The sequence below is a fragment of the Mus caroli genome, chromosome 8 (assembly GCF_900094665.2).
Source record: "Mus caroli chromosome 8, CAROLI_EIJ_v1.1, whole genome shotgun sequence".
Classification (NCBI taxonomy): Eukaryota; Metazoa; Chordata; class Mammalia; order Rodentia; family Muridae; genus Mus; species Mus caroli.
This window is the reverse complement of record NC_034577.1, coordinates 33,702,658-33,727,055: the sequence shown is the minus strand read 5'-3', so window position 1 is coordinate 33,727,055 and position 24,398 is coordinate 33,702,658. Positions and strand designations below refer to the sequence as shown.

At 36.0% G+C, this 24,398-nt stretch overlaps 1 pseudogene; it reads left to right on the top strand.

The window, feature by feature from the left end:
- The first annotated feature begins 1,057 nt into the window (after positions 1 to 1,057).
- On the top strand, positions 1,058 to 18,636 carry LOC110300216 (annotated as a pseudogene).
- The last annotated feature ends 5,762 nt before the right edge of the window (positions 18,637 to 24,398 follow it).

The window sequence follows — 24,398 nt, the reverse complement described above, 5'->3', positions numbered from 1 at the left end:
TGTGTGTTTGTGTGTGTGTGTGTTTCTCTCTCTCTCTTCTGGTAAGATCAGATGCTGTCTTCTGGTAGTGACAGTGAAGTGTACTAACATATATGAAATAAATAAATCAAAAAAAAATTAAAAGGGAAATCAGGACAAGACATCAACTAGGGTCTTTGGTACAAAAAAAATATTTTCTTTGTATTAAAATCATATTATCTGCTTTTTTCCCTTTTCATGACTGCAGTAGGAATCCTGTTAAGTCTCAGTAAACTGCAGGATGTTTGAATTAGTTTCTAGAATTGGGTCCCTTGTGTTGAAGTCAAAGAAATCCTTCCAAGGGTTTCTCTCACGTGTAAGCATATTTTCTCTTATGCATTTTAGTTTCTTATTTGGGAATTTCATACATGAATACAATGCACTTTGACCGTATCTACCTATCAGTCTCTGGTAGACCTCCCGAAGTGCAAATCCCTCCAGCATTTATGCCCTCTCCTTTTTAAATTTCACTTAGTCCAAAATCCAGTTAATGCTGTTTATGTGTGCACTGGAGCATAGTCAACCTCTCAGGGCGCACATGAGTCAATAAATTCGACTCTCCCTATCTGAGACACCGTTTACTGTTAGTGTCTTCTAGGCATGTGATGGCCACATGAGCTCCTCCTTATCAGCTGCTTTCTCTTACTGCAAATCGATGGATCACAAGCGATTGCCCCATTTGCAATGATAATTTGTTGTCATTGTTGTGTATGGGGAAATAGCCCAAATGTCACATGACAATATACTCGCATTCCATTTCTTGGATAGCTCCATTTCTGCTTAAACCGAAGTTTATTTACAGGACCATCATTGTCTTTCTTCTACTTCATTTTAGCCATCTTTGTACAATTACTTCTTTTGTTTAGGAGAGTGGGGGCCCCTGATGGAGGAGTTGAAAAAGAGACTGAAGGAGCTGAGGGGGTTTGCAGCCCCATGGGGGCAAAAATAGTGTCAACTGCCCAGATCCCCTGGAGCTTCCTGGGAGTGGACCACCAACTAAAGAATACACATGGAGGGACCCATGGCTTTAGCCGCACACATGGCAAAGGATGGCATTGTTGGACATCAGTGGCAGAAGCTGCCCTTGGGCCTGAGGGGGTTCAATGCTCTGGTGTAGGGGAATGCCAAGGCAGAAAGGCTGGAGTGAGTGGGTATGGTGGGGGAGCACCCTCATAGATGCATGGGGAGAAGGGATGGAATAGAGGATTTCTGGAGGGGAGACCTGGAAAGGGGATAACATTTGAAATGTAAATAAAGAAACTATCCAATAAAAGAAGGAAGTCATCTTGTGATATGAGAAAGAATTCACTGCATTAGTGCTGCTATTACATAAACTGCATAAGATCAAGAGAGAGTCAACATCAGCAGGACTGAAACAGAATGATATGACTCAAGTTAGGGTGTGTCTGGCACTTTGCATTTGATGAGTGGGAACTGCTAGTGGTGTTTATACTTTATGCAATTCATAGAATTATTCATAGTTTTGTTACTATAGTAACTAGGATTTGAATCATGATATTGGGAGTCAAGTATTCTTTAACTGTACCTTAGTAACTGGGATTAGGTTCCATGTCACATTTTTTTCTTTCAAAATTTAAAGTGTTAAATTAAACTATAAAGACTAACAATTGTGATATTACTAGCAAAAAAGTATCAAAATTAATTTCATTTAAAATTAATAATTTAGGACTAGAGTGATGGCTCCATTGGCAAGAGCACTTCTTGCTTTTCTAGTGCACCTCAGGGTCCATGTAGGGTGGATCTACTGCAGGGAATCAAATGCCTTTTGAACTCCAAGAACACCTGAACACAAGTCTCTCCCTTACATACACATACATGCACACACACAATCACAAGTTTTACATTAAAATTAAATCTAAGTGATCACTATCTAATCAACAACTCTAAAGACTGATGATTATAGCCATATATGAATACGTTAAAAAAAACCTCATATTATATTACGCAAAAAGTCAAAGAAACCAATAGAAAAACACACTAAGAATATGAATGGACAATTTGAGAATAACAACATATAATAATGAATCTGTTCCAATAGACTTGCTTATATATTAAGATTATCACCAGAACTATTAAATTATTGAAAAAAACATCTTCTATTACAGAATACTTTGTTTAATAAAATCATCATGAATATCATCTCATGAAACATGAAAATTTTCTTACTCAAATTTGTATTTCTGGTTCTTACACCAATTTTCTTCTAAAAGACATTTCCTGTTTGGCACTGGCAGTAAGTTTTTTTTTTTTTTTTTTTTTGTTTCCTCTTCCCATTAATGTAAGAATAAGCCCCATTGTCTTCCTGCATCTATGATTCTGCCAAGAAAACTGCATGGCCACTGCCATCCCATCACCTTACTTTCTACATGTCCTTTTCCTTTGAGATTTCTCACTATCACTAGAGTTAAAGATTTGATTCTATGGCAACTTGTAACCATTTCCTCATTATTATTTTGGGGCTTTCTGATCCTCTTAATACCATAGGTTTATACTTTTTGTTTTATATTTTTAAAAATTTTAAAGAATTTTTTAAAGCTTTACTTTGCTTTACCTTGTGTGGATGTGTACATGTGCTTGAGAATATAGGTGGCCAAGGAACGTTCTTTCTTTCTTTCTTTCTTTCTTTCTTTCTTTCTTTCTTTCTTTCTTTCTTTCTTTCTTTCTTTCTTTCCTTACCTGATGTTTTATTATTATTATTTTAATTTTTTATTAGGTCTTTCTCTGTGTGTATTTTTCCTCTCCAGAGTTCTGTTCTAAATATGATAGTTCTCTGAGCTTTTCTGATTTAGCCTCTTTAACTCTGCCCCCGATCCCACATTCTGTTGAGTTGTCCCACCCTTAGCTATGGTCCAAACATTCTTTTCATCAAGTAACATGGACATACAGAGGTGTCATCTGTTTGCCCTCATTTTCAGGAGTCACTGCTATTTGTTGCTTGATGACCAAATTTAATGTCAATATTTAATGTATTATATATTTTCTATTATTTATTTCAGATGGGTATAAACACAGTCACCAGTCCCAAATTGAATATTTATATTTGAATTGATTTTTGTAATAGAATTTTAATATGTGCTGGTTAATACAAAAAATGGAATGGTATAGAACTTGTAATTAACTGCCAAATTTTAGGCATCAGGCAGCTTCTACAAAATCCACTGGTACTGTAGCTTAGAGTTGAGTCCTTTACTTGATCAAGATGTTTACTAAAACTATCATCATGGAGCATTTGGGAAGTAGACCATATGCCCGCTAAGCTTCCAGTGGTAGAGAGAATTGGCATTAAGCCAAAATGTCAATAGATATAACTAGTTCCTTGAGGTTTATGGGAAAACATTATAAAAATAGAAGTGAGTTTAGGTAAAATTTGATGTTTAATAAGCACAGAAAATAGCTAAATGTGTACCCACATTTGAATTCTCTGGCAGGGCTAGTGTTTCAGCTAAACTCAAGATTACATATATATGCAGGTGTGAGGAACAGGAGACAGCAAGCAAGAAGTAAGTAGAGAGGAAAGAGGGAGGAGAGAAGAGGAGGAGGAGGAAGAGGAGGAAGAAAGAGAGAGAGAGAGAGAGAGAGAGAGAGAGAGAGAGAGAGAGAGAGAGAGAGAGAGAGAGAATGCACAAATAAATAGTTCAGGCAGAAATACAATGTCCAGAAAACATTTTGATATAATTTCACACAGTGTGTACATGGATCTGATTGTAATCAACATTTCCATAGTCTCTTTTGATTTTGCAAACAAATATAATATTACTAAATGAAAGAAACTTGGTCTAAAAATATTCATAATTTCTCAACCCAACATGATTCATAGAATTCAAAACACACATACTAAAATCAGGCTGTGATGCATTTTCTTTTCCTCAAAAAATTACGCTCTCCTGTGTCCACTGTAGAGATCCAGGACAACAGACCAGAAAGAACACTTCAGAAGACAAAACTGAGGCCAATGTAGCAAATGTCTTCATATACTCGTTGAACACTACTGCATTACTCTTTGAACTATAAATCCTACAGTGCCATCTCTCCTTTCTCTAACTGTAAATTTTTATTGTAAGCACTTTGTCATCAGTGTTTGTTGTCAGGGTCTTGTCTCTAATGCATAAAAAGCCATTTTCAGAATTGATGAAGTGGATTAGAAATCACTTACAAAACTTCAGGCTTTGCATTTAAGGCAGAGACTCTACTGTTTTAGCTTGAGTTGAAAGGTAAGAGGTGTACTCTAACTGTGAGTAAAAGTAAACGGTCATCTAATACTCAAGGATCAAATAGTAAAAAGGACTGGGGTGTGACCAAAAGGGCAAACCCTTCTTCTTAATAAAGTAGGAAAATTGTATTACTAGTTCCTTTGTACTTAATGCTGCCTTGCATTCAGATATTGGCTATTATAAATAGAGTACAAGTTAATTGTGTTTGTCTGGGTTCTCCCTATAAAAGTGGACAGATAAATTGGCAATAATTAAATATTAGAAATTGAAGTAGCCTCACAATAGAAGCTGCCTGGATTCTTGAATAACCAACTCCTTAGAAAAGATGCCTTTGGGTGGTAAATGTATATACTTCAAATTATACTGTGACAAAACAGCAACTTTACCACATTATCTTTCCACTATTGCCGTGCTTCCTGATATTGTTAATTATTTCCTGTTATTGTTACTATAACATGAAGTACAGGAATTTCTGACTAAGACAGAACTGTGACAATCTGTTGCATACATGCTCCAAGATACCTTACAATGATATACAAAGGCATATATTAAGTTGAAATGTAACATTGACCTGTCCCTCACTAGAAGACTAAATATATATATATGTATATATATATATATACATATATATATATATATGAATTTGTTAAGCAGAGGGTGTAATATATTAAAATAAGTTTTGCAGGAAAAAATAATCATACGTTTTAAAATCCACAGGTCTTAAATGCATGTCTTAAAAGTCAGACTCCAAACACAACTATGCCAGCTTTCCATTACTATAACATAGTGCCTGAGATGATCAACATAAAAGAGAACAGGTTTGCTTTGTTTCACTGTCTGGAAGTTTGGTATCTGTGCTTCTGTTCCTCTGAGGGAGCATATCTTCTGGGTAGTATGTGGTATGTGGAGCTCTTGAACTCGTCTGAGAAACAAACAGAGAGGAAAGAAGAGGCCAGGTTCCCAACGTCCCCTTTAAAACACACTCCAGTGATCATACGACGTATCATTAGAGTCCCACCTTTTTAAAGTTTCTACTATCTCCCTGTAATGTAAGAGACTGATAACAAAGCTATTAATGTATAAACCTCCAGGGAACAGGGCAAACCATAGCAACATTGTGTATGTAACTTTAAATAGAAGTGGATAGACTAGAAATCAAAAATAATACAGAAAATGAATAATAGACAAAAACATATGAACTCAGTTTCAAACAGTTTTATCTCTTCAGTTATTTACTGGGTTGTCTCATGACCATTATAGGAACATGGTTTATAGTTCACACAGATTTCACATAATTTCTTTTCAGTTTTTTATATATTATTTAATCCTATTATATATACATTTTGCAAAAAACTTTAATAAAACCTACGGCAGATGCAACCAATTCATTTTCTACTTTGTCTCCTTTGATCCTTTTTCATAACCAGGCTACACAAGTGCACCAGAAATGACAAGCAGAGAAAACAGAGTAGATCATAATGACTAGACAATAATGAATAATATGAACAGGGAGACTAGAAACTGTATTACAGAACTTAGGTAAAACATGTTTGGACCACAGCTCTGACCCAGAGGGTGGAAATTTTAACTGTCTGCTTTTCCATTCTTACATCTTTGCAGTGAGAGCAAAGATACTGTGAGTAAAACCATAAGTTCTGAATTATTGAACTCAAGAGTAGCAGAATTTAATTTCTATCGTTTTAACACCTGTGACAAAAGGCAGGCTCAAGAAGAATGGGGCAAGTTCTGGTGTGACATAAAGCATAAACTCTTTAGTACAAAAGAGGAGAGTCAGGAGTGATCAGAAGAGCAACCCTGCAGCAGCCGGCAGGTCCCTATTCTCAGGCTTCAGCTCATATTAGGCTATTGGCACTGACAATTTCTCCCAGGCTTGAGGCACTGGATTTAGTCCCTGAGGCCAGAGAGGCTGACAGTGTCACTATTCTTTATCCAAAAGAAAATGTAGTGAAAGAAATGTTATATGCAGGGGGTGGAGGGACCATCACACATGACCAAACAGCAAATTCTCCACTCCACCTACCAGACATCACAACCACTGCCACCTTGTTCATTCACTGATATCTTATAACTATGGCTGATAAATTTATGTTAATTTTAAAAGAGGAAGTCTCAGATATTCTCATCTGTAGTACTACAAGTAGACTAAGGCTTCACAGCCACAAAGCAAGATGTACTTGGGTATCTTTACTTCTTCATGTTAAAATGCAAAGACAAGTGTTTAGAGACAGAGGAAGGGAGTAAGAGACCATGTCATCTTTATTCTTACTAAGATTGTAAGCAACCATGTCACAAGTCCTAGGAATTTCATGGGGAAAATCTATTCAGCTCTGCCAAGAAGTTTGCTTCCAGATTGGCTACAATGCAAAACTGATCAATAAGTAAGTTGGAAGAACCTTTATTGTTTTTCTGAATCAAAAAAAAAGAGAAGAAAAGAGAAGAAAAGAGAAGAAAAGAAAAGAAAGAACATGAGAATCTACCTGAGATTACTCCAGCAGTCTGTGTTCAGGATGAAGGAAAAGGATGATGTTGTGGTATGTTGACTTTATGTTCACATAAATTAGAGAATGCATAGTAGTGGGTGAGTCATCTGAACCATTGTATAGACAGAGCATATTCATTGTATGTGCTAGCCAAGTTCTTTTACTGCAACAAAGACGAATGTAATTATTTGATGAAGAGAAATTTTTCATTTTGATCCACAGTTAAACACAAGTGTCCATGAGAGGCTAATCTTAATGCTTTAGGGTCTTTAAGAAGAAAGCACACTATAAATGAGATAGGTCTTAAAGACAGAATATCCTATGTCCTGATACATAAATTCTCTATAAAGAATAGACCTTCAGTAACAGGACTGGCACACACTCAATGTTTCCTCTAATTCTGATATCATATCAGACATGTTTTATTGAAAGCCAGCTTTAACACTACAGGGTAAGCTGAAATGGGGCATAGAGTTCCTGACAAGAGTCCAGTACTGATATTAGCTGGGGTGGTGCAAAGGTGAGCAGTTGATGGCAGCTAGTGACTGGAAGAAGGAAAGAAGGTCAGATAGTCATTTTCTCTCTCTCTCTCACACACACACATGCACACACATATGCACATACATGAGTGGATGAAGCAATACAAGCTCCATCAACTTCATACAAACATATTATATACATATCTATGTACATACATAACTATGTACATACATATGTATGTACATACATACATACATTCATACATACATACATACAAACAAATATAATTATACATTGGGTGGATGGAACAAAGCTCCAAATAACTTTACATATATACACATACATCTCCATATATGCACATTGGTGGATGGAGCAAACTCCAATGGGCAAGCTCCAACAAACTTCACACACACACACACACACACACACACACACACACACACACTCACACACACAATTTGGTGGATGAATAAAGCTCCAACAAGCTGGCTCCAACAGCTTAATTTTTTTCCTTTAGCCTTTTTTATAACATCTAAGACATATTCCCTATGTAGAGAAAAGATCACCTCATGCACAAGTTAGATATTTTCTAAAACCAATCACCACAAAAACATATTCTTCAAAAAAAACCTAAAATTATTACACAAAAGGAAAAAACAAGAAAATTATTGATTATGCATTCTTTTACATCTCCGACTGAACTAAACATTTCCAATCTTTCTCTCCACAAGTTCATCACAACCCCAAAGCAATAATTCTTTTGTCCTTGATTAACAAAGTTTAAACGAGCCAGTCTATAGGCGCAAAGTTTTTCCGATGGTCAGCTGGTGATGATTTGTATTTGCCAAGAAACAGATCATCATCTATCCTGCATCTTATTTTTGAAGTCTTGGTAAGCTCAACAGACTAACCACCTTTTCTCTACTTTTATGCTCATAATATAATTATTTATTCTTTATTCATAACCCTGTCTTTTCATGGTACACACTGAAACACATGGTCACACCCTCTATTGCAAGATCCAAGAACTCAGTCCCAACCTAGAATGAATGTTTTCTTTGATCTCTAATTTGTCCCAAGCCTATTTTTTTTCTTCCAAGTTCAATTACATGGTTGTTACACATGAAAGTTCACTGTAATCCTTTTCTAACTTATGAGGTCACACTTCAGGGGAGAAGGCACATTATATTCTTAATTCTAATGTTATTATAACTTAAACCATCTCCTAAAGCTTTTTATAAATTACGCTTACTTCTTAAAACTTTATCAAATCAGAAATTCTGTAAAATCCTTATTTTGTCTAAGCAATATTATTTTGTGACAGTTCATCTTCATATGGATCTATGGGAAAAATGCCCTAGAGAGTAGATTGCCTTTCAAGAAGCACTACTGGCTTTTGCAGCTCCTGCATGGTGTCTTCAAAATTCAAGCCTTACACAAGACACCATTGTAACATACACAGCTTAGCTTAGCCTCACCAGGACTGTGAGAAAGGTTACTGTAAGATTAAGGAAAAAAACCTCGAGGTAGCATAGAGGTAGAATGATTTTCCCAGTTAGGTCAAGTATAGTGCACTGAGTGGACTGGAAGGGACAACCCATGGGTGGTATGTAGGTTCAGAAGGACTGCTAGGCCATTTTCATGGTGGCCAAATGTACTTGTTGTCTCTGGTGTTCCTTTATCACCTTTATTACCACAGGAACAAGACCTTTTGTAGTTGAAATGCATGGGCAGTGGCATCCTTAACTGATTTCTACCTGGACACCTAACATTTCAAGAAATGTTTGACTTATCTCACTTAGAGAAAGCAAGTTCAATTCTCGATCATAGTAGTTTGCCCTAACTCCCAGCATGTGTAAAAGTAAGTTGGTGGCCCCTCAAAGAACACTGATCAAAACATTCCAGTTAAGTATTAAGAGTTCATTCTTTTTCTCTAAGAATAAGTACATTTTAAATAACATCAAAAAGAATGTCGGGGATCTAATATAAGGTATTTCTATATGGTTTATTAATTTAAAAATCTGTAGTGGGCTGGACCTCATAAAGCAATAAAAAATAACCATTTTGTCATAAGAAAATGGGAAATAATAGCTAATTTTGCATTTAAATCCAGGTTTTAATAACATTATACAGAGTAGCAAACACAAAATGTTGTTCACCTTGTTATATTTAATCACTCAGAAATGGTAATAATTATTCTGAAATATTTGTAAATCAATGCAAAACACTTTTTTGGTGAATTTTGGGAAATGGATAACACTCTACAGCAGCTGTCTTGGCCATCCTTCCCTGCTTGCCTGTGTGCATCATCTGCACTTGTCTTTTAATAGACTGAGACTAAATTATTAGAAAAAAATTGTATCACTGGGGAGTAAGGCTTGTCAGATGCCAGTGAGATGTAATACATCAAGCACTCTGGGCTCGGCTTTATCTTTCAGGCTGTTTATTTTCAGGACACACATTAAAAAAAAAAAAAAAGGTTTTCAGCCTATCTAACCTGCTCTGATTTCAAATGAGCAAAGTAATGAGTGCTCGCAACAAGGAGAAGAATAGAATTAATGAATCTTGGACAACAACATATTAGATAAAGGATTTGTGACTAAATGCAAGGCAATGCGACCCCTCTTCCCTACAAACAAACAATGTTCTCTCAAAACTAATTAAAAGTTCTGAAGGAAAGACTTTTTTTCGTAATAGCCAGGATACAACAGGGGCGTCACGTCCTTCAGAAGTATAGTTTGCAAAAGAGAAATTAGTGACAGTAATTTTTAAAAAAATATCATTGTCTCAAGAATACAATGTATTTATGGGAATTGTCATCTATGTCTAATAAAACTGCACATAGCAAAAATGATTGTTAAAATACGCTTCACATAATAGCAAGATCATGAGTCAGGAGATATTTTAATTATTAATTATTCCAGACAAATTCCCTTTTAGATGAATTTGATCAAGCTTGACCCTGTTTGATGTCTTTGCATCCATTTTATCCACATCAAGCACAAACCCAGTTCTGTGACCACTCCAAGCTCTGTACTGTATGAAAGCTGTTTCTCTATTTCCTATTACAGTAAGGGGCTCTGCTCTGTTCTTCCATAATGAACATGCTGTCATCATAGGCATTCATCAACCAACGTATTTCTTGACCTTCCAAACGTAAGTTTGGCTCTCCGTCTTGGAGTTTTCAGAGGAGATAGGAGGCAACATGATATGTTCTAAACTTGAACACTCCCACACACTGCGATATGTTTCCTCTCAATTCTGCTGTTGAAATGTTAAAGACAGCTTTAAGGTTTCACTGACTATGTTATTCCCTGTCACCATATACACTTGCTGCTAGTTAGAATGTATTGATAATGCTCCTAGTTGCTGATAATCTGTAGATGTCATACAGGGAAGGAAATAAAAGCACCTCACTTCCCCCTTGGTATCATTTAACTTGAGTGAGCCAGGACTTGACCTCCCTCCTTCATGCTTCCTATTTCCTCCACTCCTGATCTGTCGTCTTAGTCTGAATCTAGGCCTACCTGAAAGTTCTGTTGTGAATCTGTCCCTGTATCTATGTCTGTTTGTGGGTCTGTGTGCTGTGTCTGTCCCTCACAGGAGGTTCTGTTCTGTCTTTATTGAACAACATAGAAATTATCACATGTGGAAGGAAGGAAGGAAGGAAGGAAGGAAGGAAGGAAGGAAGGAAGGAAGGAAGGAAGGAAGTTAGTTTACGAAAATCTGTAACAGAATTCTACCAGGCATTCAATCACTTATTCCAAGTGATTCCAACTGAGCCAGATGACAGACAATATTATAAACAGTATTTATCAATCAATATTCAAATGTACTCAACATTTTCCAGAAATGTTAAACATAGCTTAGAGGATATTCATTTAAGATGATTCCTTTGAAGCCCTGTATTTGCTGTGTTCAGCCATTGATTATTAATACAACATGCATTAATATGGGTCAGGGGCATGGAAGAGTAAGTTAAGGTGACAGTTATACATGATTTTAGTTTGTAAAACTTGATTACATGAGAAATCCAAGGCAAATGAAGTTGATTGTTACATCGTTCTTTTAAAGGCAGTTAAAAAATGGTCAGGGTACAGGGGAACTCCAGGGCCAAAAAAATGGGAATGGGTGGGTAGGGAAGTAGGGGGGATGGTGGACTTTTGGGATAGCATTGGAAATGTAATTGAGGAAAAGATGTAATAAAAAATATATATAAAAAATAAAAAATAAGAAAAGAATTCATTATCCTTAAATTAAAAAAAATGGTCAGGGTAAACAGTACATAGTAAAGTTAAGTCTGAAGTGAGTTCAAGATAGGTGTAGTAGTAACTGTCTGTGAGGTCCAGCAAAAGTTTAAGCCTTTTAGAGCATGAGCGACATCCTTAGCATAATGCATTGCCACATCCACTGTCAGAAGTGTTTCCTCAGAGAAAATGTGCAGATATTTATCACAATGATGGTGGCATTAAATAGGAAGAAGTGGGAACAAGAAATATTAAAAAGCAAGTGTGTTAATTTATTATGGGATGATTCATTAACTACAAAAACAAAGCAATAAAATAATATTACGAATTGCTTAGTTGAATATAACTTTTAAGTGAACACATCTAATGAAAAATTTATTCAGCATTTTTCAATTTCTGTTAGGAATCCAAGGTCTCAAATGTGCACATATAAAGCTTAAAAAGAGGTATGTCATACTATATGTCAGAAAGAGAAAACTGGTATATTTTCTTTTATTTGTCCTATTTTAGGCATATTTATGTAAAATGCTATTTAAAAATACATATACTCTATGCTGCTTATTCTTGGGGAAAGATGATTTTCAGATCTCAAGTGTTTGAGAAAGCTCCTGATAACACCTTTTACTCCTTGTAGAGAGCAGCAGTGTCCTTGGTGAGCATCTTTATGCACAAGAATGAACAGAGGTCTACATTTAGATTCAAACTCTGAGAAACCATAACACTCTTGCTTTTTATTTAACGTGTCTTCATCTTCATGAGGGAAGCTTCAATCAAAGGTACTTGTAAGTTGTTTCCAAACCTGTACACTTATAAAATTTTCCCACCAGTGCTACTTGTGGATTTGTGTACCAAATCTTTGAAAGCAAGGCTAAGTAAGGCTCTTATATCTTGACTCAAATATACAAATAATAACCTTTAAAAATTATACTTAGGATTATGTCAACATGATGCCTTTGCAGAATAATTTCAAAAGTGGTGAAAATATCAGTCTTCTTTCTTATCTTGACTGAGAATTGTAATATCTAATCCCAAATGTTTCAGATACTTTATATTCATTTGCAGAATTTTGACCACAATGCATAATGTGGTCTCATCCTATTAAAACTTCAAACAATATAAAACAATATGGACCTTTACATTTTTACCTGATAGATTTATGCTTCTATCTGAGCCAAAGATGTGTGTGTGTGTGTGTGTGTGTGTGTGTGTGTGTATTCATAGACATACATAAACAATGTATACACATTAGACCTACTATTCTGTCAACAATGTTTTTAGCACTATATTGTTTCTTTGTTCATATAACTAAATTAATCTTCTGAAATGTTTAATGTAACAAAATAGTACATAGATACATAAGGCACATAAGCACACATACACAAACATGTATATAATTACATGTAATAGAAAACATTATGAAACATTATATATAATAAATTTTACATTGGTATTTATAATACACATATTAAAACTATACATCTATGTATTACTATTAACTGATAATCATTGTATATTTTTGATAATAAAATATATAATGTAGAGTTTTATTATGTCACAACTGGTGTCATGGACACCGAAGAATCTTCCAAAATTTTGCTTCTAAAAAGCATTGTGAAGACACTCTCTTACATAGAAGCCTTTGGGATATCTGTCATATAGATCATACACATAAGAATTCCAGAATTCAGTCTTTGGTTTGTATGATTAAGGTGACATAGTCCCATATGATCATGTCATACTTCCAAATGTGTTGATGAAGTAATAATGGACAGAGCCTAGTAGCATATAGATATTTCAATATTCATCTGTTGATTAAAAGGAAGACATAAAACTGTACTATTCCTTCAAGTCTGCAATAAAATTTCTTTATACTGTTTGTCAACATTCCTAAGGTACTACTACCACACTCTTCACTATGAAAAATTCTCATATTTTCTTTCTTCCAAAATAGCTGTGTTACCAGACAGTACAACTCACATACTCCCTGTTATCAGTGTGTGATAGAGTAGATGCAAGATAATTGTCTGTGTCCACATTTAGCCTCTCTTCTCCAGGTTTTCTTCACTCTTCAAAAATATTTCTTTTTTATATTTAAATATAATTACTGAAATCTCCCTTTTTCCTTTCTTTGAACTTCTAATATAGCTCCTCCCTGTTTTTAAAATTCATGGCCTCTTTTCTCATTAGTTTTTATTGTATACACACACAGACACACACACACACACACATTTTCTCCTCACCTTGTCTCTCATTGTTTATGGACACACAGAAAGGATCCACAGCCTTTCTGTTTCTCTTTTTAAAAAGCAAATATGCATCTCATGGGTAACAATAAAATAAAATAAAACAAAGAAAACCAAACAAACCAGAATAAGACAAAACAAATAAGAAACAGAGCTCTAAGTGCATATAGACACAAAACACACAAGGGGATCCTGTAAAAACACAAAACCAGACCCATAAAACATGCTCGCAGTACAGGTAAGGTTGAAAACAATGCCTTGACAACATTATGAGACATAGAACCTCCAGACCCTCCAAAGATACTTTTGAAATTGCTTTCTCTTGGCCGTCTACTTCTGGGGATGGGGTCAGCTCTTAAGAGGAGTTTGTTTCCCTATTGAGACTCCCTTGAAGGACACTAATTTTTACTTTGTAAGTGGTTACCAATTTCAGGTAGTTTCTGGGTGATGGATAGGGTAAGAGTATGTGTACACTTCTCCTTTCAGGTCTAGGACTCATTCTGGCACAGATGTGTGCAGGCCCTGGGTAACTTAATTTCTCAAAAGTTCTTCATCCCAATCTTCTGGCAGCCAGATGATTGATGATGATTGATTGAAGGTGAGAATAATATTTTATCAAATATTCTCTTAACTTAAAAGATAAATTCAATAAATTATCATCTATTTATATTATTCATATCTTATAATGTTTCATTGAATGTAGCATTGATAAGCAAATTAACATTTCATTATAACTGAATTAAAAAGGGGAAATAAAATATACTTGCCCTGAGAAACTCTCTGACATCAAAGGTACTAGAAAGCCATAACTCTGATTTGCCCTTAGATATATTGTTGCTTTACTGAGAAGCTCTAATGTACATGATATAATGTATCTCTCTCTCTCTCTCTCACACACACACACACACACACACACACACACATCACATAAAAATGGTTATCTATATATTTATATAATTTAGTGGAGTACTGCTTATTTTAAATCATTTTATGTGTATGAGTGTGCCTGAGTATAGATGCACTGCACCACATGCATGCAGGTCAGAGGTGTCACATCCTCTGAATTTAGAGTGGCAGTTGGTTCTGAGTGGCAGTTGGTTCTGAGCTAGTATATACGCTAAGAGACCTAAACCAGATGCTCTCCAAAGGTGTAAGCCCCCCTTTTTTTACTATTATTAAAGCATTTTTACTTTAAACAATAAAGATAAGAATATTACTTTATAAAATGTATAATTATTTTGGATTTCTATTTCCCTTTTATTCTTTTTCTTGGATATTTTCTTTATTTATATTTCAAATGTTATCCCCTTTCCCGGTTTCCCCTCTGGAAAGGTGCTGTCCCATCCCCACTCCCCTGATTCTTTGAGGGTGCTCCACCACCCACCCACTCACCCATTCCCACCTTCCTGCCCAGTCATTTTCCTACACTGGGGAATGAAGCCTTCACAGGACCAAGGGCCTCTCCTCCCATTGATGCCTGACAAGGACATCCTCTGCTACATAAGTGGCTGGAGCCATGGGTCACTCCATATGTACTCTTTGGTTAGTAGTTTAGTCTCTGGGAGTTCTGGGGGGGGGTCTGATTGGTTTATATTGTTGCTTTTTCTAATCATTTAGCTGTTGCTCCAGACCCCAGAATACTACATCCAAGAGCAATTTTTAAAATTCTCTTGTTTGGAGTAAATACAATTAAATATATACGGTTATGTAATATATTTGTAGAGTTAGTAAAGAAGAAAATTGGTTACTTTATTTATTATGGAATGTAATAAAATAATTACAGATGAATGCAATGGTTTACACATGACCTAGAACAATATTGTGGGGGTTTTTTTGTTGTTGTTGTTCTATTTCCTCCTCCTCTTTAGTCACCATTCTATATTTCAGGCAAAAAAGACACATTTTAACTCTAGTTCTGGCTTGCTGGCTTGTATAGACTATGATGTCAGTGAGATATGAGGAAATCCAGGTTGCACAATGGGATAGCTCTGTGAGCCTGGACAAATACTTATCTTCTTGGCCTTGGCTTCATCTCTACATTGGAAAGACTCCTCCTAGCCTTCCTCACTAGTGGTAATAAGATTCCAGTAGATAAAACACACCATGAAGAATGTTAGGGATAGAGAAACTATTGGGCTATACTTAGTATACACCCTCTTCTGTGCTGCCATCACAATTATTACTAGAGTTTTCTATGGTACTTGAAAAACATGCAATTCTCTAAAGAAAACAAGACAGGATGGATTATATTAACTAGTAGTAAACAAGTAAGTAACACATGAGTATGTGTTAGAGCAATGAGAAATATTACAGAGAATAATTATAGTAGATTGTGCTATATGTTAAGCATAAAGTATTCAGATTTTGCAGTAGAACATACAGCATTTTGTGTTATAGAACAGTCTATTGTTATTATGCAAATAATTGTTACTAAATTTCTTCTAAATACGTACATTTACATGCAAAAACCCGGGCTGTTTTAAACCCTAGTTACAGAGGCTTCATTTTCTAATCAAGAGTAATTAATGCAAAGGTACAAAGTGCCCAAAGTTTTGAGAATAACAGCATGCACTCAGGCCTAAATCAGACATCTTTCCTCACTAATTCCCTTCCCCCCTACCAAACTGCAGGAAATGGCTGGATAGGAGGCAAAAAGAGGAAAGGATGTAACAGTGGGAGGCTGGGGAGGAATAGTGTGAAATGATGTCATACATGGTTATTACATAAGCTCAGGAACTCACAGCACTTGTGCTTACCCGCACAAGACCTATACAAGGTCTAGGTAGACACAACTCTAAGTCACTGTAGTATGCATTGGCAGTTGATAACTGCTAAAGAAGTGAGAATCAACTCTGAGGGTGTGGTCACTGGCAGGTTTCCCATATTTCAGTGAATGTCCCTGCAGCCCATTCATGGACCACACTACTTGGACTTATATCAACGGCAACAACTAAAAAGAAGACAAGAAAGTTGGGTGAGATTGCATCTTTGGGTATGGAAGGAGTTGACGGGGGAATTGAGAATGAATGTGATCATATTTTGTAGCCCATATGTATGACATTCTCAAAAATAAAGAAGAATTACAAAAGAAATAAATACAAAAACATTTTCAAAATAAAAGAGAAAAAGTATTAATTTTGAAATTTTCCTCTTTGGTCTCTATTGATAAAACACTCTGAGGTTCCCTCCTGGCCTTTTCCTGCTCTGCAGGCAATTGAGTATGTCCGGCTGTGTTTGAGAACATTGTCCCACAACCCTTTGCTAGAGAGGGTGTGATGAGGCATTAAATATGAATGAGGTTTGTAAAATCAAGAGAAATCAAGAACAAAGAACTGATATTGGGATTGAACTATACAGTCCTAAGAGACCAATTCTTCACCATGAAGGAAAAACAGCAACTGAGAAATAAATCAACATTCTCTTCCCTCTGCATCAGGTGATGCTCCCTTAATTACCAATCACACAAGTTACAATTAAATAAAGAAATAATAATGTTCTTAGACCCTTTCAAACTTAGCACAAAAAGGTATGCATTCTAACCGACTTCATACAAAATTATCCTATTTATTGCCTAAGATAAATAGAATTTAGTTTTCCTTTATTAGTCATGATTCTATTCAGTTAGTAGAAAGATTCAAACTAGCACAGTGCCTGATGGTAGATTTTTGAACTGAATTTTCTTTTGATTCTTGGACAATAATTTGTCCTAACTAACTTAAAAATATATCAGAGTTGCTTCCATATTCTGGTGTGCTTAGTCACATTGTGTGTGTGGTCATTCAGCAAAGATACTTGAGGAAACCCAGACCCAAGACCAACTAATGAAGGAAAAAGAAGTTGAGATGTATACATTTCAGAGAGTAATTGCCCAGTTATTGTCCTTGATCATCAATACTTTCTATTTAAACAAAGAAATCTTTCTGAGGGAGCTCATTTTCAATATATTAGATGTTCTAGATAAAATCAGATACAACAGCTTGACAGACCCTAGTAAACTTGATTTGGGGAAGAGTATGCACATTAATCTCATTCTCAACAAGCAACATCAAACCCTCATTATTGTGGATACTGGAATTGGAATGGCTAAGGTTGACTTGATCAATAACCTTGGCACTATTGCCAAGTCAGGCACCAAAGTCTTCATGGAGGCTTTGCAGGCTGGTGCAGATATCTCTTTGATGGGCCAGTTTGGTGTTGATTTTTACTCTGCATATTTGGTTGCTGAGAAAGTAACTATCATCATGAAGCATAATGATGATGAGCAGTATGCCTGGGACTCCTCAGCTGGGGGAATCTTTCACAGTGAGAATGGACACAGGAGAAACAATGGGTCATGGTACAAAGGATATCTCACATCTAAAAGACCAAACTGAGTATTTGGAGGAAAGGAAAATAAAGGAGATTGTGATGAAACATTTTTTATTGGCTATCCCAGTATGCCCTTTGTTGAGAAGGGATGTGATAAGAAAGTCATTGATGATGAGGCTGAAGAAAAGGAAGAGAATGAAAAGGAAGAAAAGGAGTCTGGTGATAACACACTGAAATAGATGTTGGTTCTGAAGGAGAGGAGGAGGAGGAGAAGGAGAGGAGGAGGAGGGAGAGGAGGAGGAAGAGGAGGAGGAGGAGGAAGAAGAAGAAGAAGAAGAAGAAGAAGAAGAAGAAGAAGAAGAAGAAGAAGAAGAAGAAGAAGAAGAAGAAGAAGAAGAAGAAGAAGAAGAAAGATGGTGACAGGAAGAAAAAAAAGATAAAGAAAAAGTACATTAATCAAGAAGAACTCAACAAAACAAAGTCGATTTGAACCAAAAATCCTGATGACATTACTAATGAAGAATACAAAGAGTTCTACAAGAGCTTAATCAGAGATTGGAAAGAACACTTGGCAGCAAAGCATTTTTCTGTTGAAGGACAATTATAATTCTGGCTCTACTTTTTATCTCAATTGGTGGCTCCTTTTGATTTATTTGGAATCAGAAAGAAAAAGAACATCATCAAGTTGTATGTATAAAGAGTTCTTATCATGGATAACTGTGAGGAGCTAATCCCTGAATATCTGAATTTCATTAGAGGGGTGGTGGATTCTGAGGATCTTCCTCTCAATATTTCCCATGAAATGCTACAGCAAAGCAAAATTCTGAAAGTCATCAGAAAGAATTTTGTCAATAAACGTTTCGAACTATTTACTGAACCGACAGAAGATAAAGAGAACTACAAAAAATTGAGTCATTCACAAATAATATAAAGCCTAGAATCTGAAGGAGCTTTCAAAGCTGTTCTGATACTACACATCTGTTTCTGGGGATGAGATGGTTTCTCTCAACGATTATTGCACCAGCATGAAGGAAAACCAGAAGTATATCTATTTTTTTCACAGGTGAGATCAAGGACGAGGTTGATAACTCAGCCTGTGTGGAATGACCCTGAAATCATGGCTTAGATGTAATCTATATGTTTGAGCCCTTGGATGAATATTGTGTTCAACAGCTGAAGGAATTTGAGGCCAAGACCTGGTGTCAGTTACCAAAGAAGGACTGGAACTTCAAGAAGATTAAGAGAAAAAGAAGAAACAGGAAGAGAAAAAGACAAAATTTGAAAATTTCTGCAAAATTTTGAAAGATAGTGTGAAGAAAAAGGTTGAAAAGGTGGTTGTGTCACACCAATTGGTGACATCAGTATGCTGTATTGACACAAGTACATATGAGTGGACAGCAAACATGGAGCAAATCATGAAAGCTCAAGCCCTCAGAGACAACTCAACAATGGGTTATGTGTCAGCAAAGAAACACTTGGAGATATACCCTAATCACTCCATTACTGAAAGCCTAAGTATTGGTCTAGGAATTGGACTATGTATTGATGAGGATAATCCTATAGTGAATACCAGTGCTGCTGAAACTGAAGAAATGTCATCTAAGCTTCACCAGAACTATGTGTTTGATGCTTACCTTCATTCCTTCTGATAATATATTTTCCATGATATTTTGTTGATTTTTGTTAACATTTAAACCATCTGCAGATAAAATTTCTACACGTGATACTGTGATACTATAGGTTTGAATCAAAAGGTTGATAGAGTGTTTGCTTTAAGATGTAATGTAACCTACTGTTAATGCTAACTTTGTGGTCTGAAGAGTTTAGTTGTTGAGTTGGGTTCCTTAGTAGACTAAATTAAGATGGCTTAACATTCACCTTAATTTTTTCATTCCCTATGGTTAATTCTGCATGTACTAGTCTTAGAAGTAAATATGAGTTAAAACAACTTGACAGAGGAATTCCCCAAGTGGCTTGTTTTCCAAAGTACCAAGAACAAAACCCTAAGTTTCCCTAGGTTTTGTAACTTAGCAAGGCTTGTGAATGAAAGTATAGTGTCCAATCCTATTCTGCTTTAAAAGGTAAATACATATGGGATAAAAAGAAAAATATCACATTGAAAATGTATTGCTAGAAGTGGTAAAGGGAGATGGTACTGGAATGCAAGAAACTTGTCTTTTATGCCTCTACACTGTTCCTGCTGACTCTAGAAGATTGTTTATTGTCTTGGAAACTATTCTTTTAGCATACTAACTGTCCCTGTGTCATTTCCTTTTGGTACATGGCTTCATTCATCTCTATAGAAGGTCTTTTCTCATAGGAATATACCAGAAGATACAATAAATATAACTTTTACATTGTATTTTATTGTGCTTCTCAAGCATAACAATACTGTGGTGGAAATATTAATAATTTAGGGAAGATACATTTATTTGAAAATGACTTGCATAAAAGATGTGTGCTATGTTTACTTGTGATTTAGAAAAGGCAGTTTTAAGTATGGGGGAAGTGATCAGTTGATAAACTGCTTCAGATGCAAGCATGAACACCATATAAACAAAAGCACAGAGCTACTAGCTACCCTAGCTACGGGAGGACAGAAACTATGGAACCTTGGTGCTTGGTAACATGTCAACCCAGCCTGATTGGTGAGTTCTCATTATGGTTTGCCTCCTAGAATTTGAAGGTAGATTCTACTACTGAAGTTGCCACACACTTTGGACAGAGGGCTTGGAGTAAAAGAACTGGAAGCAACTTAGAACTTTTATCCATGATGACTGGCTTTTGGAGTTTCAGAATAGTCTTTGCAAACTATTATGGGTGAAAAACATTTATTATCCCTATCCAACTGGAAGGCCTATAAACCACAACAATGACTAGAACCACAAGATATTCCTATGGTGTCATAGCGGCTCACATATCTTGGGAGTATTCAAAAGCTGTCAAACTGGTCTTAAGGCCTGCTGAACAGGAGGAGATTCAAGACTAATACTGTAAATCTAGCCAACTACCTGTGCCTGGAGAGGTTATAATCTATGGTGGAGAATATACTACCAATATAATTTCTAACTCTAAATTCTAACATTTATATCAAAAGATAGTTGCAATGCTCACTTCTCATAAGAAGCTTCTTTTGTCTGCAGATGGAGACCATCACAGAGATCCACATTTAGGCAAAATACAGAGAATAAGTAGAATGCCCAACTACAACAGAAACATCTGTAATATGACCCTTAGACTCAGAAAAAAAAATCATGGAAATGAGGATGGAAAGATAAGAGCCAGAGGACTAGGATAACTGCTCTTAGACAGTTTCTTCTAGACACAGCAGGGAAAATATTTCCATTATCAATGCAATGGTTGCCTAAATATAAACTTAAATATTTATTCATAATATTTGTTGACAAAGTATGTGGATTAAGGAAATTGCATGAGTTCTTGGGCCTAGATGAAGAAATCTATGCAATTGATTGCTGAAAGAAAAATCAGTTTTCTCAAAAAAAAAAAAGGCTCCCTGATAGTTTTTCTAATGCCAAGGGTTAGCTGTAAACATGTGTGTTGTGTGTGTGTGTGTGTGTGTGTGTGTGTGTGTGTGTGTGTGTGTGTAAGCAACACTAAATGGGCTCAGTAGGTCATATATTTGTATGCATAATATAATAAAGAAATCATGAGTTTGAGAGAGGGTGCAAGATGAATTAGAGTTAGGAAGGAGGGATGAAACAATATAATGTATTAATCACATATAAAATTATAAAAAATTCTTTTGAGAACAGCTAGGCACAAGATAAAGCTTTTGTTTATTTACTTTACACCCTGATCATTGTCCCTCATTACAGTCACTGGTCTCATAGTCCCTCCCCTCAATCCCCCCTCTTCTCCTCTGAGAGTGTGGAGGCCTACCCTGGGTATCCCCCAACTTCCTCTTCCATTGAGCCAGACAGTTCAGCTGAGTTGGGAGAACACATTCAACAAACAGACAATATCTATAGGGATATCCCCTGCTCCAGTTGTTGGGACCTACATGAAGACCCTACTACATGGGGCGGGGGGGGGGGGAAGGTATCCTTAATGATTGGTATTTCAGTCTCTTAAAGCCCCTAAGAGTCTAGGTTAGTTGATGCTTTTGGTCTTCCTATGGAATTTCTATCCCCTTCAGGACCCTAAATCATTCATCCAACTCTTGCATAAGAATTCCTGAGCTCCATCCAGTGTTTGGTGTGACTCTATGTATATGTCTGAGTCAGATGCTGGGTAGAACCTCTCAGAGGGCAGCTAGGCTCCTATCACCAAGCATAGCAGAGTATCATTAATAATGTCAGGTATTAGTGCTTATTCATGGGATGGGTTTCTAGTTGGGCCAGTTATTGTTTGGCCATTGCCTCAATCTCTTCTCCATACCCTGTCCCTGAATCTCACATAGAAAGGGGAATACGATAGTTGTAGTAGGCTGCTAGAGGAAGGAAACTGGGTAGGAGAGGAGATGGGGAAAAATGGGGGTTTAGGATCAGGTGTGGGGAGAAACAGAGGAGATGGCCAGATAGTCATGACAATGACTGGAAATCTGCAGCTGGCAGCATTGTGTGGTGGTGGTGGGGGGGGGGGGGGGGGGGGGGGGGTTGGGGGCATCTCAAGGACTATGCCAGAGACCTGGGATAGGAGAGGCTCCTGAGAATCAGTGTTTGTGTGTGGGAGGTGGCCTTAACTTAGACTCACAGCAGTGGGGATATAGAACCTTAAGAGGACACTTCCTGTGGCCAAGCAGAAACCCCAGAGGAGTCATAGGGATACCAACCCACACATAAAACTTTCAACCCCAAATTTCTCCTGCTTACGAGATAGACACTTTTTAATTGCTAAGATGTAATGAACATCACATCTACTGTTGTTAGAGATGCTACTATAATATATACATTAAAAGGGTAACAATTTAAATGTAATTACTAAGAAACTATTGTAAAACATCACAAAAGGAAATGCATAAAACTAAAGTCTCCTGTTTAGTGAATTATCTCAAGTGCCCATTATTCTTCCTCCTCTTGGCATTGGAATACTGAATTCTTCCAGTGTGGCAGAAACTTCCAAAATTCTACCTCTTCTCAAAGTGACAACTTCCCTGACTGTTGCTTTAAAGACCTAATCTAGGCCTATGTTCATAAATTTAATCCATCATTTGCAACATATCAAATAACCATAGGATACCTACTGTTTTGAATTGACATTTTAGGAATTATTTTTCATTTAACACAAACTTTCCAAGATTCATCCTTTTCATTTCTTGTATTCATGAATCAATAGTTCTTATTGTTGAATAGTGTTCTAGTGTATTAATAAATCATTATTGTTTGTTCCTTTTTGGACGAGCTTTCTCCTTTTTTAACAATTTGTTTATTTTCTGATGGGGTTATTACAAATGATACTATTCTAAATGTCTGACACACATCTCCAAGTTCCTATTTTCTTACTTTCTGAAATATATAACCCAAAAATAGAGTTCTGTAGCAAAAGGCATACATTTATTCAGCTTTGTGGAAAATATGAAAATGTCTATTTTCTAAAATGTTTTTACCAAGTCAAATTGGGCATTCTTGACCTACAAATATTTTTCAATGTTTCATATCTATTCTAATAGTCTCTTTGCTTAGTTTCAAAGAAATTTTGTAATAAACCCATTTTTATAAATCACAGTGAGGTGGTTTGAATGTACTTGACTCAGGGAGTGGCATTATTAGGAGTTGTGGCGTTGTTGGAGTAAATGTCTCCTTATTTGAGGAAGTGTGTCACTGTGGGAGTGGGCTTTGAGACTCTCCTCTGATCTTGCTAGAAGGCAGTAGTCTTTTCCTGTTTACCTTCAAAATAAGATGTAAACCTCTCAGCTCCTTCAGCTCCATGCCTGCCTGGACACTGCCGTGCTTCCTACAATGATGATAATGGACTGAACCTCAGAACTTGTAAGTCAGACCCAATTAAATGTTGTCCATTATAAGAGCTGCCTTCTTCAGGGTGTTTCTTTTTTATTTTTTCTTTTTCTTTTCTTTTTTTCTTTTTTTTTTTTTTTTTACTTTTAAACATTTTTTTTTGTCATTTTCAATGTTTAATTTAATTTAATTTTTTTTTTAGCTAAAGCAATGCTTTTATTTCTGCACAGCAGAAAGATGAAAGCTCTTTTTGTTGTTCAACATAGAATTTCATTAACATAAATACCATTTGAAATAATTGAATGAATATGTCTTAAATTTAAGTCATATTCTTTTTTTTTAACCATCAGAAACAGATTTTTTAAATTTTTTCTTTCCTTTTTTTTAAATTAGGTATTTATTTCATTTACATTTCCAATGCTATCCCAAAAGTCCCCCACCTGCTCCCCCACCC